Source organism: Zonotrichia leucophrys, unplaced genomic scaffold (assembly GCF_028769735.1).
Source record: "Zonotrichia leucophrys gambelii isolate GWCS_2022_RI unplaced genomic scaffold, RI_Zleu_2.0 Scaffold_596_30684, whole genome shotgun sequence".
Taxonomy (NCBI): domain Eukaryota; kingdom Metazoa; phylum Chordata; class Aves; order Passeriformes; family Passerellidae; genus Zonotrichia; species Zonotrichia leucophrys.
The window spans coordinates 14,676-30,684 of record NW_026992801.1 but is presented as its reverse complement, the minus strand read 5'-3'; the positions used below and the strand labels follow the sequence as shown (position 1 = coordinate 30,684).

The following is a 16,009-nucleotide window of genomic DNA, read 5'->3' as shown; positions in this document are numbered from 1 at the left end:
GGGGCGGCACCCAGCGGGGGCCCCGGGGCAGCGCAAAAGGGTTTAGACTAGAAAAACGTTCTACGTTCTTTCTCTTTCTTTTTCCCGTCTTTCTCTCCCTTTCCCGCTATGGGCACCCTCTCTCGGGGGGGGGCCCTTTCCCCCAGCGCCCCTTTCTCTCCCCCCGCCCCCTGTCCCCTCGGGGCCCGGGGGCCTTTGCCCGGGCCCCCCCCCCCGGCCCCGGGCGGGGCCCTTGCCCGGGCCGGCCCCCCGGCCCCCCGCCCCCCGGGGTTCGCCCCCGCCCGGCTCTGGCTTAATGGCGGTGGCGTTTGCGGGGGCGGGCATCAGTCCCCTGGGGGCGGGGGGGCGGGGCTTTCGCCGCCCTTTTTCCTCCCCCTTTGGCCCCGGGGCCCGGGCCCCCCGAACCCCGCCCGGCCCGGGCCCGGCCGCCCCCCCCGGCCCCCCGGACCCGGCCCCTCCCGGGGCCCGCGGGGGGAAACACACGCGGCGCGGCCGCTCCCGCCGCCTCCGCTGCGGCTTCCCCGGCCCGAGCTCCGCCGCTCGGCAGCGCGGCCGCCGGCCCCGAGCCTCCCGTGCCGCGTTCCCGGGAGCGAACGCCTGGGCATGGCCGGCCCGGGGCGGGTGAGGGGCGCTCGGGGGCCGTTGCTGGCCCCGGGCCGAGCGCTGACAGCCGCGTCCCGCCCGCAGGGACGGCGCAGGAGGCCCTGCAGGAGCGGTACCGGCTGGGATCGCTGCTGGGGCGCGGCGGCTTCGGCAGAGTCTTCGCGGCCACGAGGCTTTCGGACGGCGCCCCGGTGAGCGGCGGGGCCGGCGGCGGGCGCAGGAGGAGGGGATGGAGGAGGAGGAGGGCAGAGGGCGGAGGATGGGGCTCGCAGTGCGGGCGGCGAGCTCACCCCGCTGCTGGCCTTGGCTTGCAGGTGGCCATCAAAAGGGTGCCACGGAACCGCGTCCGGCACTGGGGCGAGCTGGTGAGTGAGCGGGACCAGCAGCCGGGGCTGCCGGCCAGGGATGAGCCGGGGCCCGGCACGGTGGGAGCCGCCAGGACGCCCCGAGGGAGAGCGGGCGTGGGGCCAGCGCAGGGCGCAGAGCATCCCGGGCTGGCTGAGGGCTTCCCCAGGCCTGGCACGGCATCGGCCCCACTGACGGCATCGTGCTCCTCCCGCAGCCCAACGGCACCAGCGCACCCCTGGAGATCGTGCTGCTGGCCAAGGTGTCCACTGGCTTCCCCGGTGTGGTCCAGCTGCTGGAGTGGCTCGAGCTCCCCAACTGCATCGTGATGGTGCTGGAGCGGCCAGAGCAGTGTCAGGACCTGCAGCGTTTCATTGGGGCACGGCGGTTCCTGCCCGAGGAGGAGGCGCGGGAGCTGTTCCGCCAGGTGCTGGAGGCCGTGCGGCACTGCACCAGCTGCGGGGTCCTGCACAGGGACATCAAGCCAGAGAACATCCTGGTTGACCTGGACACCGGGCAGGCCAAGCTGATTGACTTTGGCTGTGGCACCTACCTGCAGGACACAGTCTACACTCACTTTGCAGGTGAGCCTACCCAGGGCTGTGCTCCCGCTGCTGACATCTCATGGCCCAACATCTCCCAGCCCAAGCTGGCTGTGGCAGCGGGGATTCTCCCTTTTGCTGCCAGTCAGGGCACTGAGTCCTCAGCTGAGTTGCTTTAGAGCAGGGCTGGGTGGGCAGCCATCTTCCAGCCCTGCTGGCAGCCTTTGCCAGCCACTCTGCCCAGGACTGGGGCTGGGCTGGGGCAGCCAGCCCGACCAAAACCCCCGTGGGTGGGGGTAGCAGAGAGAGAGGGCAGAACCTGTGTCCCAGCCAGTTTGGTGTGCAAATGAGAGGAAGGGCTTGGGCTGCTCCACTTGCCCTGTTTCCCTTGGCTTCATAATATTTTTAGGACAATGCAGGCAGGGAGGATAAGGGCATGTTTTTTCCCCAGCATGGAGTGGGTTTTTCCTTTGCATGTCATGGTTGGGCCTAGCCAGGGCTGCCCTCTTCCAGCACCAGAGGCTTCTTTTCCAACCCTAACTTTGTGCACAAGTCCCAGATGCTGGCGAGAGGGCAGTGGTCACCCTGTGTGCCCCTGATGCAGCCCCCGCGGGCCCAGGGATGCTGGGGCCAGGCTCTGGGAGCAGCAGCATCCCCCTGATGAACTCCATCTGTATTCCATAGGAACACTGTCCTACAGCCTCCCGGAATGGACGATTTTGGCTGGTACCATGGCGAGGCAGCAACAATCTGGTCCCTGGGCATCCTGCTGCACCAGATGGTCTGTGGGAGCACCCTTTCAGGAGGGGCCGGAACCTCAGCTGGGGCCAGCTCCCGCTGCCACAAAGGCTCTCTCAAGGTGGATCCTCTTCTCTGGGCACGGGGGGAATCCCAGTGCTGGGAGCCAGCAGCGGGCTCGTGGGCATCCCGCTCTGGCAGCTGCTGAGGAGGTGGCACATGTCCTGCTCTCCTCCAAAACAGGGAATTGGTGGGAAAGTTTAGGCCCAGCTCAGAGCGCATCCAGCATGGCCTGGGCATGGGAACAGTGGGGTAAAGCAGACAGGAGCCTTCTCTGGCTGACCATCAGTTTCTGCTTTCTCTCCCCAGAGTGCAAAGACCTGATCTGGTGGTGTTTATCCGTGAACTCCTTGGACAGACCCACACTGGAAGACCTGTTCTGTGTTCCTTGGATGCAGGATATTCCTCTGCCATAGAAGAAGGGAGAGCGCCACAGGCACACTTTGATCCAGGGCCCTGGTAAGTTCCTGCTCCACATATGCCTTGGCAATGAGAAGCAAAGGAACCCAACCCTTTTTGTGCTGCCAGTGTCACTGGACCGGGGTCATGGGATGGGAACACGCAGCCCTTGTGCTGGAGCTGAGCTGCTCTGCCCAGCACTGGTGGCTGCCATCCCAGCTGGTTTTGCTTGTCCTGGTTCCCTGACAGCTGGGGCCCTGGGCAGAGCCCTGAGAGCCTGGTCTGCCCGCAGGGAAGGAGAAGGAGCCCCTGGAGAAGCTGTACCGGGTGGGGATGATGATGCTGCTGCTGCTTCCATCCAAAGATGGATCCATGCCTTCGGCACATTTACAATGTAAATAACTGAGTTCTCTTTTTAAAAAGATCATTTACCTCTTAATGCAAAGAATGTAAATTTGCCTTTATGGTTTTTTTTTTTCATTAACTGTATGTTATGTTTTTGCACTAACACTTGGATTTTATTCTTATCTTTTACAATTTACCTATTTTTTAGCTTTTTCCTTTTTTTTCCTTTCAATAGAAAACATGTCCTATCAAAGGAATGTCCTTTCCTCCTGGTTTTGTGTGGAGCAGCTCCCTTCCTGCTGGCTGAGCTGCTCAGGCAGAGCCCGGCAGCTCCTGGCCCTGCAGTGCTGAGGCTTTTCCCCGTTGCTGGGCACAGACTGATGGAGCAGCACTGCTGAACTCGGGCACACAGAGGGACCAGCAGCAGCTGCCTTTGGCCACCTGAGGCTCCAGGCCCAAAGTCTGAGCAGCCAGGGCTGGAAGAGACTGGCAGGATCTGGTCCCTGACTCTGGGCCAGGGCTGCACAAATGACCCCACAGCAGCAGCAGCAGCAGCAGCAGCACGCAGCAGCAGATGGAGCTGACTTTGAGCACAGCCCTGCCCTCTTCCCTCCCGTGTGCAGCGGTGTCACAGCAGCCTGAGGCACCTGGGAGCCCCCAGTGCCAGCAGGGACTGGAGATGGCAGCCCTGGGCTCCTGGAGGCTGTGCAGGGAACGGAGCTGGGCACTCCCTGTCCATGGGGAGCTTCCAGATGGAAAAGGCTGCTGTGCCCAAGGGCACAGAAAGGAGGCTCTGGAGCACTGGATCTGTGCCAGTGCCACAGTCCTGGGCAGCAGCCAGCGAGCCCTGGGGGAACAGAGGGCACAGCAAGAGGGACAGAACCAGGCAAGGGCAGAGACTGGAGAGAGCCAGGCCTGGGAGCAGGAACAGCTGCTCCATTGCACTCTTGGAGAAAGCTCTTGGCTGGTTCAAAGCGCTGAAAGGCGTGAAGGGCAGAGAGGAGGCCACAGCAAACAATGCTCCTGTTTGCACAGCCTCCCCTCTCCGTGTCCCAGAAGGAATTGCATGGACTGTGTTCTTCTCTCCGAGTCGTCTCGTTCAGCATGAGCAGCTCAGCACCAGGAGCTGAAGGAGCTGAAGCCTCAGGCCACAGGAGCTGGGCAAGAGGGAACTTTTGGAGCAAAGGAATGCTGCTAAAATAGCCCCAGCTGAATGCAGTGGATAGAATCATGGAATCACAGAATCCTTTCTGTTGGAAAAGCCCTCTGAGCTCACCCAGTGCAGCCGCTCACCCAGCAGTGCCAAGCCCAGCACTAAACCACGTCCCTGAAGTGCCAAGGCCTGGACACCAGCCCTGAGTGAGGCCTGGACAGCAGGCCCTGAGCCAAAGGTGGCCTCTGGATGAACCTTCCAAGCAAAGGTTATCTTTGTATCTGCTCCCTAATGAGATATGCATGGTCATTAGCCCTGTGATAGATGTAGCCACTCATTAGTGAAACATGTATTGACCTTTGTGTATTTAGAAGCCAGACAAGGCCATGGAATCTGACATCTGGCCTTGTTTGGGGCTGTATGGTCAAAGTCACCTCCCTTGGTTCCTCCTTGAGCCCTGGCCAGGCTTTGGGAGGAAAACAAGAGGAGGATGAAGGCAGATCTTGCCACACTAGCAGTGCTGTCAGTTTGTTCATTCAGCACTGCCAGAGCTGGGCCCTCTCCCACGGGGTTGGAGCCTCACCTGGGGCTGGAGGCACCTGCAGGAATTCCCAGTGCCCAGGGGTGGCTCTGCAGGCCTTGGCTGTGACAGCTTCCCCAGCTGCTGTGTGGGTCTGGGGGATGGTAAAGCCTGAGGGTAAATGCTGCTGGATCTTTGTTAATCACTGCTGCAGTCTTTGGTGGGGATGGTTGGGTGCATTGCTGAGCTGCTCCTTTGGTGATTCTTTGCTGCTCTGAACTGCAGGAAATGACACTGATTCCTTCAGTTGGAGTCTGTGTCTTTGGTGCTGACCCTGCCCACTGGTAAAACAAAACTGGCCCAGTCTGTCCAGATGCCAACAAAATGTCACTTGTTCAGTGTCAGTGTGAGGAATCAGTCCCATCAGAAATTCCCAGCTGGGAAGCCCTTCCCTGGAGTTCCCTGGCTCTGGAGTGGGCTGAGTTCGGAACCCCATGGGAGCAGTGGGGCAGTCGGGTAAAAGAAGCTGCACCCCTGGATGGCTTCAAATGCATCCAAAAATTACACATGGAAAAGGAAAACGCCTTGTGGGTTTGGGCAGACAAAGATGAATTTGTTAAGAGTACATTGGGAACAGCACCTTCAGAAGGAAAAAATTTTCTGTTGCTTATGGAACAACAGAAGAAGGTTTTAATCTTGGGTAAGCTCAGATGCACTTGTGCAAGTGAAATATCAATATAATAAGTAACTATATACATGTTTAAAGTATTATAAGACCTTCATACTTATGTTTATAGATTTATTTATATGTCTATATCTATATTTCTATATCAATATATTCATAAAAATAAAAATAATGTGAAATATTGCTGAAAATACTAATTTGGTAGCTTTGGCTGCTCAGGGATGTAACACTAAATGCTCTACAAAACAGGATTGGCCAGGACCCTCATGCCACTGGTCAACTTTGTGAGATTGTATACAATGGAAAAAGGAGGAAGGGAGGAAATTGGCTATTTTTACAGGATTTGCTGATACTGTGGTACAGAGTGCTTTGTCTGTTCCTGTGAAAAATACAGTGATCTGCCTGCAGGGTTTTTCATGTACCAGACTATGCACAAGCTGCAAGTATTGGTTGCATGGGTGAAGGGGTTGTTAAAAGAGCAGTTGGAAAAATGAAGAGATGGGAACCTTTGTCCATGGAGAACCCATCTCCCAGATGTGCTCCATGCCCTTCACAATGGCCCACTGGGAAAATGAAACCCCCTGGCTGTGCACGGCTGCCCCCAATTTGCAAATCCAGCCATGGGCAGTGAGACTTGGGCTGCCTGGGAAATTGTTCTGGCTGTGATGGCCCCTGGCAGGGCCAGCCCAGAGGCTGCAGGGCTGGGCCTTCATGCACTGGAATTAATGTGGAGAAATTCAAAGCAAATGAGAGCTGTCAGTACTGAAACAGGAATTCAGATTCCTCCAGAACAATTTGCTTTGGTAACTGCTCCCTTGGAGCTTGGCCTTGCAAAGTGTTCATGTCATGGCAGGAGGAAATGATGCAGAATATCAAGGAGAAATTACAGTAATTCTGTTAAACAATAGTGACCAGGATTGGATTATTTAACCCTGTGATAGGGTAGTACAATTATTGATACTGCATTTTTAGGAATGATTGTGAAAAAAGGAGATCCACCTCCAATCACCACTGTTTTTGCAAATAAAGGGTTTGGGTGCAGCAGTCCTAATAATGGAGCCAGAGCATGGGTCCCGAGGCCAAAAGGCCCTCCTGAGGCAGCTGAAGGAGGAAAGACAACTCTGAGTGCTGAAACCTGGGCAGGAACAATGGGAATGTGTCCCTGCAGCCAAGGATTCTGTGTGAGAGCAAGTAGATCTGACAGGAGATTGTTTTACACATCCTGCCAGACCAGATCTCCCTGTTTGCCCCAAGGGCCCCTTTGGGAAATGCTCTGATCCACGGGGCTCCATGTGAAGGCTGCTGTGACACTGAGGGACTTGCACAGGAATTCCATCCAGGAGCCTGGGTGCCCCTCAGGGACTGGGACCCGGCCCCTTCCAGCCAGAGGGGAAAGGGCCCCCCAAGCCTTGTTAGCCACAGACAGCATGGGAAAGCTGAACAGCAAAGGGCCTGGGGGCATTATTCTGGAATTAAAAAGGTGCCAGCTCCAGGGACAACAGAATTCTTGTTCCTAATTGGAATGAGATTGAGAAAAAAGAATGAAGAATGGTGTCACTAAAGTACTACTGGTATCTGTAAGGTGTACCTTGATAGTCAGCCAGAATCTTTGTCTGCCACAAACACCTCTGGTGTTTCACCAAGGAATTCGTCATCAAAATGTAATGATGGGTTATGATGGATTGCTGAGCTTCTTTTGTAATTCTTTGCTAATGATGATGTGCTTTTCTGAGCTTATCCTTTTGTAAATCTTTGCAGCTGTGCATGATATAAATGACACAATTCCTTCAGTTGGTGTCTGTGTCTTTGGTAGTGACCCTGCCCACGGGTGAAACAGGGCCCCCTCCTGCCTATATGTTCCCTGGGAAGGCAAAAGCCTTCCCTACAAAATTCCCCCCTTCCTCCTTGTTCCCCCCTTCATACCCTGAGCATGATGTGCTCTGGTCTGGGCTATGCCCGGGTCAGTTGGGGCCCCTGTCCTGGCTGTGTCCCCTGCCCAGCTCCCCCGCAGCCCCAGCCCTCCCCAGCATGGCTGACAAGGGGCAGGACAGGCCTTGGCTGTGCTGCAGCTCGCAAGAACAAAACCATCTCTGCGTGCTCAGCCCTGTGCTCAGCACCCGGCCCAGCAGTGTCTCAGTGCCAGGGGCTGTGCCCTCAGTCCCTGCCAGGGGTTTCCATGGCAACTGCCAGGCCAGGTGACCCAGGTGTCCCCCCCAGTGCCGGTTGCCATGGGAACAGTGCCCAGCCCTGCCCCTTTCTGTCTGGCTGACCTGGCCTTTGGCCCTGGCAGTGCCGGTGGCTGCTGGTTCCTGGTGCCTGAGCGGCCAGCGCGGCACAGGGCAGGTGGCCATGGCACAGCCCCCAGCAAGGGATCCCCTCTGGCTCTGGGCACTGACACCAGCCCTGAGCAAGGGCCCAGGGCAGCTTTCCATGGCCACCAACCATCACAACAGCTCCGGGCATTGGTTGCCATGGCACCAAACCAAGGACCGGTCCCCGTGGCCGTTGTCATGGCATCTGGTGGAACCAAGGAGTGTCACTGGTATTGTACCTGGAGCAGCCCTGGCACTGCTTTGTCCTGAGGGTTGCCATGGCAGCCGAGGGCAGCCAACAGCTCTGCAGGCAAGTGGCCATGGAACCTGGCTGCAGAAATGGCTCCTTGGGCTGGTTTCCAAGGAAACCTGAACTGATGGGGGTTGCCATGGCACCCAAACCCAGCAGTGGGGTCCTTGCAGTGTCCGTGGCAACAGTCCCTTGCAACGGCCCAGTGCATGTTGGGATGATGATCCACCCTCACAGCTGGCCCAGGGCAGGTCTGGAGTGCTCCTGGTGGCAGCTTGGGCTTGGCACACACTCGAGGAGGATGTCTGTTTGCAGTGGGGAAACTCAGGAGTTTTAGATTGCTTCAAAAAGAAAAGAAGGAAAATCCCTTTTTGGCTGAGTGCAGCCAGTTCTTCAAGCAAAGCAGGTCCCAGGTCAGTGAGGAGAGACACGATGGGCTTGGGGAATGTGGAGCAAGGTTGTCCACACTGGCTCAGAGCTCAAGGCACTGCTTCTGTGACCAGGCCAGGGCTCCTTAGGAGAGTCCCTGGATCAATATCAGTCACTGAATGCTGCAATCAGCTCTTTTATAGTAAGAACAGCAATAAAAGACACCCTTTAAAATAGGAATACATATTTCCTAGAAGCTCTTTGAATTATTTTTATAACTGTCAAAGGAAACCCTCCTAACGAACTGCACTGGAGCAGAGAGAAATCAAGGCAGAGCAATGGTTCGCCAGGACAGGCTTGATCCTCATGATCCTCACTGTGCATTTGGAGCTGAGCCCTGGAACCTCAGGGCCTGGCAGGAGATTGCACAAACCTTGCCAGGAGTCAAAGGCAGAGAAAACACCCAAAGTGTCTCAGAGCACTAATGGGTCCCACTGAGATCCATCCCCAACAAGGCTCCTCATGGACTCCTTAAAGGAGAGAATTGGAGAGCAGGATGGCACAAAAACCTCTCAAACACTCAGTGTGAGAACAAAAATCCAAAGTACCTTAAAACCTTGAGTATCTCAAGGCATTGATGAGCCCCACTGAGTGTCAGTACAAAGCTCTCAAGGGACTCATTAAAGCAGATAATTGGGTCTGTGATTGCAAAACCTCTCCCAGAGTCTGTATCCAATGGAAACACCAAGTGCCTTAAAATAACTGAAGTACCTTGAAGCATTAATGAGCCCACTGAGTGTTGTTACTGAGAAAGCCTCTCCAGGGAATAATTACAGCAGATAATTGGAGGCCACATTTGCAATAAACCTCTCAGAGACTCCAAGGCAAAAGCCAAACCGAAAGTCCTTTGAAAAACTCTGTGAGCATGAAGGAGCCCCCAGGGCCATTCCTGAGCAAGGCTCCCCAGGGACTCCTTCCAGCAGATCCTTGAGGCCACTGGGATGTGGGCTAGGGAGGGATGCTGAGGGCAGGACAAGGGGCTGACAGTGCCCAGCCTGGCTGGGGCTGTGCCAGGAGGCCCCAGGGCCTCAGGACAAGGTGTCTCCTCACAGCCCTTGGTGGCACAGACTCTGCTGCTGTGGGGCACAGGGCACCAAGACTTGGCTTCTCTTTGTCCCCACCTGTCATCACTGCCTCCAGTTCTCTGCTCTGCCTGGGGCCTGGGGACACTTTCTCAGTTGTGTCCCTCAGTGGGACCCACTAAAAGTGAAAGAAACTTTGGAGTTGGATTCTGACTTGGAGTTCTGGAGAGGTTTCTTCAGCTCCCTCTCAGGGACTGATGTTCAGGGCCTGAGCACAAAGCCCCAGAGGCTCATTAAAGTCCCTGTGCTGTGTCTGTGCTGCTGAGCTGGGCCGGGCTCCTGGCCCAGAGGCAGCTCCTGGCAAGGGCAGCGCTGCAGAGAGACAGCTCTGGCCAGGAGCAGCTCCTGTGCACAGCCCAGCAGGGCTGGGGCACTGCCAGGGCCCCTCAGGGACACCAGCAGGGCACAGACAGAGCTCACAGGGGCTCAGCACTGGCAGGGGCTGTGGGAAGGCCCAGAGGGGGCTGTGTCACAGCAGCACCTCTGTGGCTGTGTCATAGAGGCACAGAGCAGCTGTGATGTCAGCAAGGGGCTGTGTGACAGCAAAGACTGGGCTGTGTGAGGTCACAGGTTGGGCTATGACATCACAGAGTTTGTTGTGTGAGGTCATTGAGCAGCTACAGCATCATAGAGGGAACTGTGTGACACCACAGAGAAGGCTGTGACATCATGGCATGGCTGTATGTCATCATAGAGCTGGCTGTGAGGTCAAAGTGTGTGTTGTGACATCAAAGAGGGTCGGTATGACACCACAAAGAGGGTCTTGTGGCATCACTGAGGGGATTGTGACATCACAGAGCTGTCTGTGTCATCATAGAGTAGGTTGTGAGGCCATAGAGAAGATCCCGCCTTCATAGAGGGCGGCTCTGTGGCACCACAGAGGGGGTTGTGACATCACTGGGTGGCTGTGTAACATCACAGAGCAGGCTGTGACATCACAGAACAGAATCTGACATCACAGGGTAGCTTTGTGACATCGCAGTGCAGCTGCATGACATTCTAGGGTGAGGTCAAAGAGTTGGCTGTGACATCACAGGTGGCTGTGTGACATAACAGGGGGAAATATGTGACATCACAGGGGCTGTGTGACATCACAAGGGGCTGTGTGAGGTCCCTGGGGAGGTCACTCTGCCCCGGCCCCCTCACAGTTCCCCCCAGAGCAGTCCAACACTGCTCGTGCACAGCAGGGTCCCCTGTCCCCCAGGGTCCCCGCGCCTCTGGCCCCGCAGCCTCCCCCAGAGGATGTTCCACGAGATCGACACCAGAGCCTGACATGGGGACGGGGGCCGGGGCCCTGGGAGTGGCACAGGGGGACAGGGACCCCCCGGCAGCGTCCCCGTGTCCCCCAGGGCCAGAGCCTGGGCCAGGGCTCCTTCACCCTGGTATGAACAAGGACTTGAGAGCGCTGAAAAAATCCCCAGCAAGGGATCAGCAAAAACCAGATTTAATATTAAGGGACAGCAGCACAAAGTTCCTTGGCAAGAGTCACTCTGCTCCTGACTGGGCACTTCAGGCACACCAAGGGAACAAAGCAACAACAAAACCAAACCAAATCCAGGCAATCAAATGAGAAATGAACTGAGGACTGCTCCTGGGCTTGTGTGTGACCATACTAAGTGGGGAATGGGATGTACCAAAGTTATGAATATGCATTTGTATTTTGGGTATTAAATATATATATATATATAAATATATAAGTATTTATAATGTATTATATTATTATATATTTATTTATATTATATATATTATATTTATATATATTTTTATATATTATATTTATTTTTATATATATATAATTATATATATAAAAATATATAAATATATATATATAAATATATATAAAAAAAAATAAAAGCACTCCGTAATCACCTGTAAATTGTGGTGTGTATTTGGGAGCTATCCCGCACTAAACATACACTTTCTAACTTTAAAATGTTAAAGAGTCTTTGTCCGTCACCGTTGGATATTGGTACTAGATCAACATCTATATTTTTAATAAATTAATGCATGCATGTGTGTGGCAAAAGAGGACAAGGATAAAAGGAATACTGGTCAAAAGCTAAACAGAACTCAAACTTAACAGGACTTGACTGACACCCTAGACTTCAGCATTTAACAAAAGAACAGCACTTAACACTATTTAACCTTACTAATAACCTAGGACGTAATGATTACACAGTGGAATAACACCTGACAATATTCAACTTAGCTTGTAATTTATATGAAACTTCACAAATTAGCAAAAGAAAAACACTTAGCAGCATTTAAATTCGCTTACAGATTGTGACTCACCCTTACTTACAGGCCTGACTGGCTCAGCTATCCAAGGCACTCCAACCCCTCGGAGAGTAGCATTTCTGCCACATTTCCCCAGCACAGGCACTCTTGTGTGCACACAGACACAAAGAGTCAGTGCCAGGCACCTGTGAGAAATTCCCCTGAGGGCAGGCAATGCTCACTGTGGATCCTTTGGCATCTCCCCAGCGGACAAAGGGTTGAGCCTGGAGGAGTGGGGGGATCGGCCCAGGATCCGTGGTTCTTCGGGATCCCCGAGTGCAGCAAACGGGAGAGTTCCCGGCTGGGAGAGGCCCCACTCAGAGGGAGTCGCTGGCCCAGGAGAGCTCCAAGGGCTCCTTTTGGAGCGCTGTTTGCAGGGCCCCAAGAGAGGGGCTTCAGTCCCAGCAATGGCTCATCCTGGCCACACTTGGCACCAACAGCTTTCTTTGGCAGTGTGAGAACAGGGATGTTGTGCCACTGAGGGAACAGAAACAGTTCCCAGGGCTGCTCCTACAGAAACCAGGAGCTGGTTGGGCAGCAGCAGTGGCTGGAGCAGACAGTGTTTGTGATGAGCTGCAGAGGAGCTGAGCCCAGGGGCTGTTGGCCAAGGCCGAGCCCCAAGGAGCATTTCTCAGCTGGCAGGGCGGCCTGAGAAGGGGAGGGGGGAATGCAGCAGCACAGGGCCCATGGAACCAAGGGACCATTGTGACACTGTGGGACCCTGTGAGACCAAGGGACCAGTGTGACACTGTGGGGCTCTGTGACACCAAGGGACCATTGTGACACTGTGGGGCCTCATGGAATCATGGAGGACTGTACTGACGCTGTGTGGCTCCAGATAGTGCAGGGATTTTTGTGACACTTTGAAGTGTCATGGAATCGAGCAGCCATTGTTACACTGTGAGACCCCATGGAGCCAGAGGTCCATTGTGACATTGCAAGGCCTCATGGAACCTTGGAGAGACCATTAAGAGACTTGGAGCCAAGGGGCCATTGTGACACTGGAGGGCACCATGGAACCAAGGAGATCATTGTTACTCTGAGGGGACTCATGGGATCATGGAGACCATTGTGACGCTATCAGGCTCCATGGAATAAGCAAAGCATTGTGACACTGCAGGGCCTCATGGAACCAGTGAGACCATTGTGACCCTAGGGGTCCCCATAAACCAAGAGCACCATTGTGATACTGTGGGGCCTTCCTAAACCAGACGTCCTTTGTGACACTGCAGGGCTGCATGGAACCAAAGGTCCATTGTGACATTGCAGGGCCTCGTGTCATCAGTGGTCCATTGTGACACTGGGCCACCAAAAGAGGACCATTGTGACACTGCAGGGCTTCACGGAACCTCGAGGCCATAGTGACATTGTGGAACACCATTGAACCAAGGATTCATTGTGACACTGCAGGGCTGCATGGAACCAAAGCTCCAGGGTGACACAGAGGGGCCTTCTGTCATCAATGGTCCATTGTGACACTGTGGAACCAAAGAGACCATTGTGACACTGCAAATCCCCAGGGTTCAAAGGTCCATTGTGACATTGCAAGGCTCATGGAAAAGAAGAGTCACATGACATTGTGGGACCTGGGGAACCACGGAGACCGTTGTGACACTGCAAGGCCTGATGGAATCATTGGGACCATTGTGACACTGTGGGGCCTTCTGGAACCTAGGGGCCATTGTGACACTGTGGGACTCCATTGAGCCAAGGGTCTATTGTGACGCTGCAGGTCTTCTTGTAATCAAGGAGCCCTTGTGACACTGCTGGATCCCATAGAAACAAGGCACCATTGTGACAGTGTGGGGCCCCATAAATCCAAAGGAACAAAGAACAGGTCTGGTTGGTTTGGCCTCCCAGGGGCCACCTGACTGGTCCAGCTGACCCTGGCATGTTGAGGATCTCTTCTCATCTGCTGCTGAAGCCGGGGGACTCCATGCTTTCCTTCCTATGGAAAAGAACTCTCCTTCTCCTCCAGGAACCCAAGGTCAGATTTGGGATTTCTCCTCCGAATTTCCTTATATCCAGGGATTGTTCCCATAGGAATATTGCCAGTACAAATCTGGCTGCAGTGGTTTCACAAGGGTCACTTCCCATCTGTCCCCAAAACATTGGGGAAATCTCTGTGCTTTTCTTCCTATGGGAAAGGACTGTCCTGCTTCTCCAGGTGTCCATGGCCGAGATTGTGTTTTCACCTCCAAAATTCCCTAAATCCAAAGACTGCTCCCAGACAAAATCTGCCTTTCCTGTCAAGTCTGGCTGGCCTTGGTCTAGTGAGGCTCTCACTTGCCTTCCAAACACTGGGGCTCTGTGCTTTCCTTCCTATGGAAAAGAACTGCCGTTCTCTTTCAGGCGCCCATGGCCACAACTGGGGTTCCACCTCCAACATCGCCTGTTGTGTCAAACTGGAGGAGATTGATGGCTCTAAACATTTTGTGTGTGGGGGAGGAAGGGGCAGGTCCAGCCTTGCCCTGCCCTGGAACCCCAGCTCTGCCCTGCCCTGGAACCCCAATCCCCCCAGAGCCTCTATCCCAGCCCAGCAGTGGCTGCCAGTCCCTGGCACAGCACAGGCAATGCGCCACGGCCACCTCTGCAGCCCCAGCCCAGCTCCTGAGGGACCAAATGAGCCCAAATCCCACCTGGGGGAGGGGCTCAGGAAGACCAAGGGGTATTGAAGGCTGACCAGAAGGCAAGGACACATCTTGACCCTACCTCCTCTTGGAATTTCCACCTGAACACTGCTGGAATCCAGGAGTTGGTAGCTCTGTGTGTGCTTCTCTGCATCTTTTTGCCTTGCTCTCTTTCTGTGTCTTCTTCTGTTTCTGTACTCCTGCAAATTTTGATTAATATTAAATGGAAGAGGCTTAGAATTTGTGAAGTTGAATGGCTCAAGTCAATGCTTTGAGAAGTGTTTTATGTTGACTGAATGTCTGTTGTAATTTGAGATGAGAAGAATTTTAAAAAGTAAAACTTTTTCTTGTAAGCGACAATCTGTTAAACCACTAAGATACTGAACACGACTCTAAGAAACACAAATGTTAAAGATGAAAAAGCCCAGGAACCTCCTCTTTCTTTTCCAGTCAACGACAAAGAAGCGGGCCCTGGCCCTGGCCCCCATCTCAACCAAACCAAACCAAACCAAACCAAACCAAACCAAACCAAACCAAACCAAACCAAGCAACCCTGCCATGGGCTGAGCCCCTTCTCCCCTCCCCAGGCTTCCCCTCTCCACACTGGCCCCATTCTAACCAAACCAAACCCCAACAACTACCAAACAGGAAAACAAAAGTGGCTACAAAACCCCAACCAGAACAAAGCAAGACACAGCTATTGAAATCTTACCAAGTCCCCTCCCCCCAACACAACTAAAACAAAAAACCCCTACAACCCATACAAAATAACCTTACAACTAAAAACTTAAACATAAAAAAAGCCAAAAACCAACCATAAAACCAATTGTAGCACAACACAACCACGACTTCCACCACAAGTTACTGGCAGGTCAGATGTTAACCCTTTCAATACTTCAATCCTCCCTTGAGTTAAAGAAAAAACAAAATGCAAGCATATAAAAAAATGACATAAAACCATCAAAGTCAGTAAAGAAGAAATGAAATCCTAATTTAAAAGAAAGAAAAAAATACCTTAATCTTAAAACTAAAATCCTCCTATAAACTATAAAGAAAAAACCCTTTTTCTTTAAAAAACTATTTTAAAAATTCAAATTTGTATCAAACAAAAACCTCCATGCTAAAATAAACAAATGTTAAAAAACCTGCAATTTCATAAGAAATTTAAACAGGAAAAAAAAAAGTAATTCAGTATCCCCAAAAGAAGATCTCTATTCCCAGAGATAAAAATAATTTAAAAAGTAAATAATAAAAACTTTATTATAACTCATCTTTAAAACAATACCCCACAAGTCAACATGGCCCATCAACAAGCTGTAAAAAAGCTTGTAGCTATAAAGACAATTTCACAATAGCGAAGTTCCCCAGACAACTGTTATCCATGACAAAATTAAGTACCACCAAAAAAAATTTCCTCCTGTAAAAAACCTCCATAATCTTAACAAGAAAAACTTATCACCCTAAAACAAAAAAAAAAGACAATTCTATAAATAGTAAACCACTAGAAACTTTAGTTTCTTTATATTGTCGGGTAAAAAAAAAAAATTTTAAAGGAAAAAAAGTGTTCTAAAGAATTTATTTTAATTCCTACTACCTTTTTTCTTTTATTTGCTTTTAATAAAATTTTCTTTATACTCTT

At 52.9% G+C, this 16,009-nt stretch overlaps 1 pseudogene; it reads left to right on the top strand.

Annotated features, from left to right (window-relative positions):
• The first annotated feature begins 327 nt into the window (after positions 1-327).
• On the top strand, positions 328-2,704 carry LOC135441856 (serine/threonine-protein kinase pim-1-like; annotated as a pseudogene).
• The last annotated feature ends 13,305 nt before the right edge of the window (positions 2,705-16,009 follow it).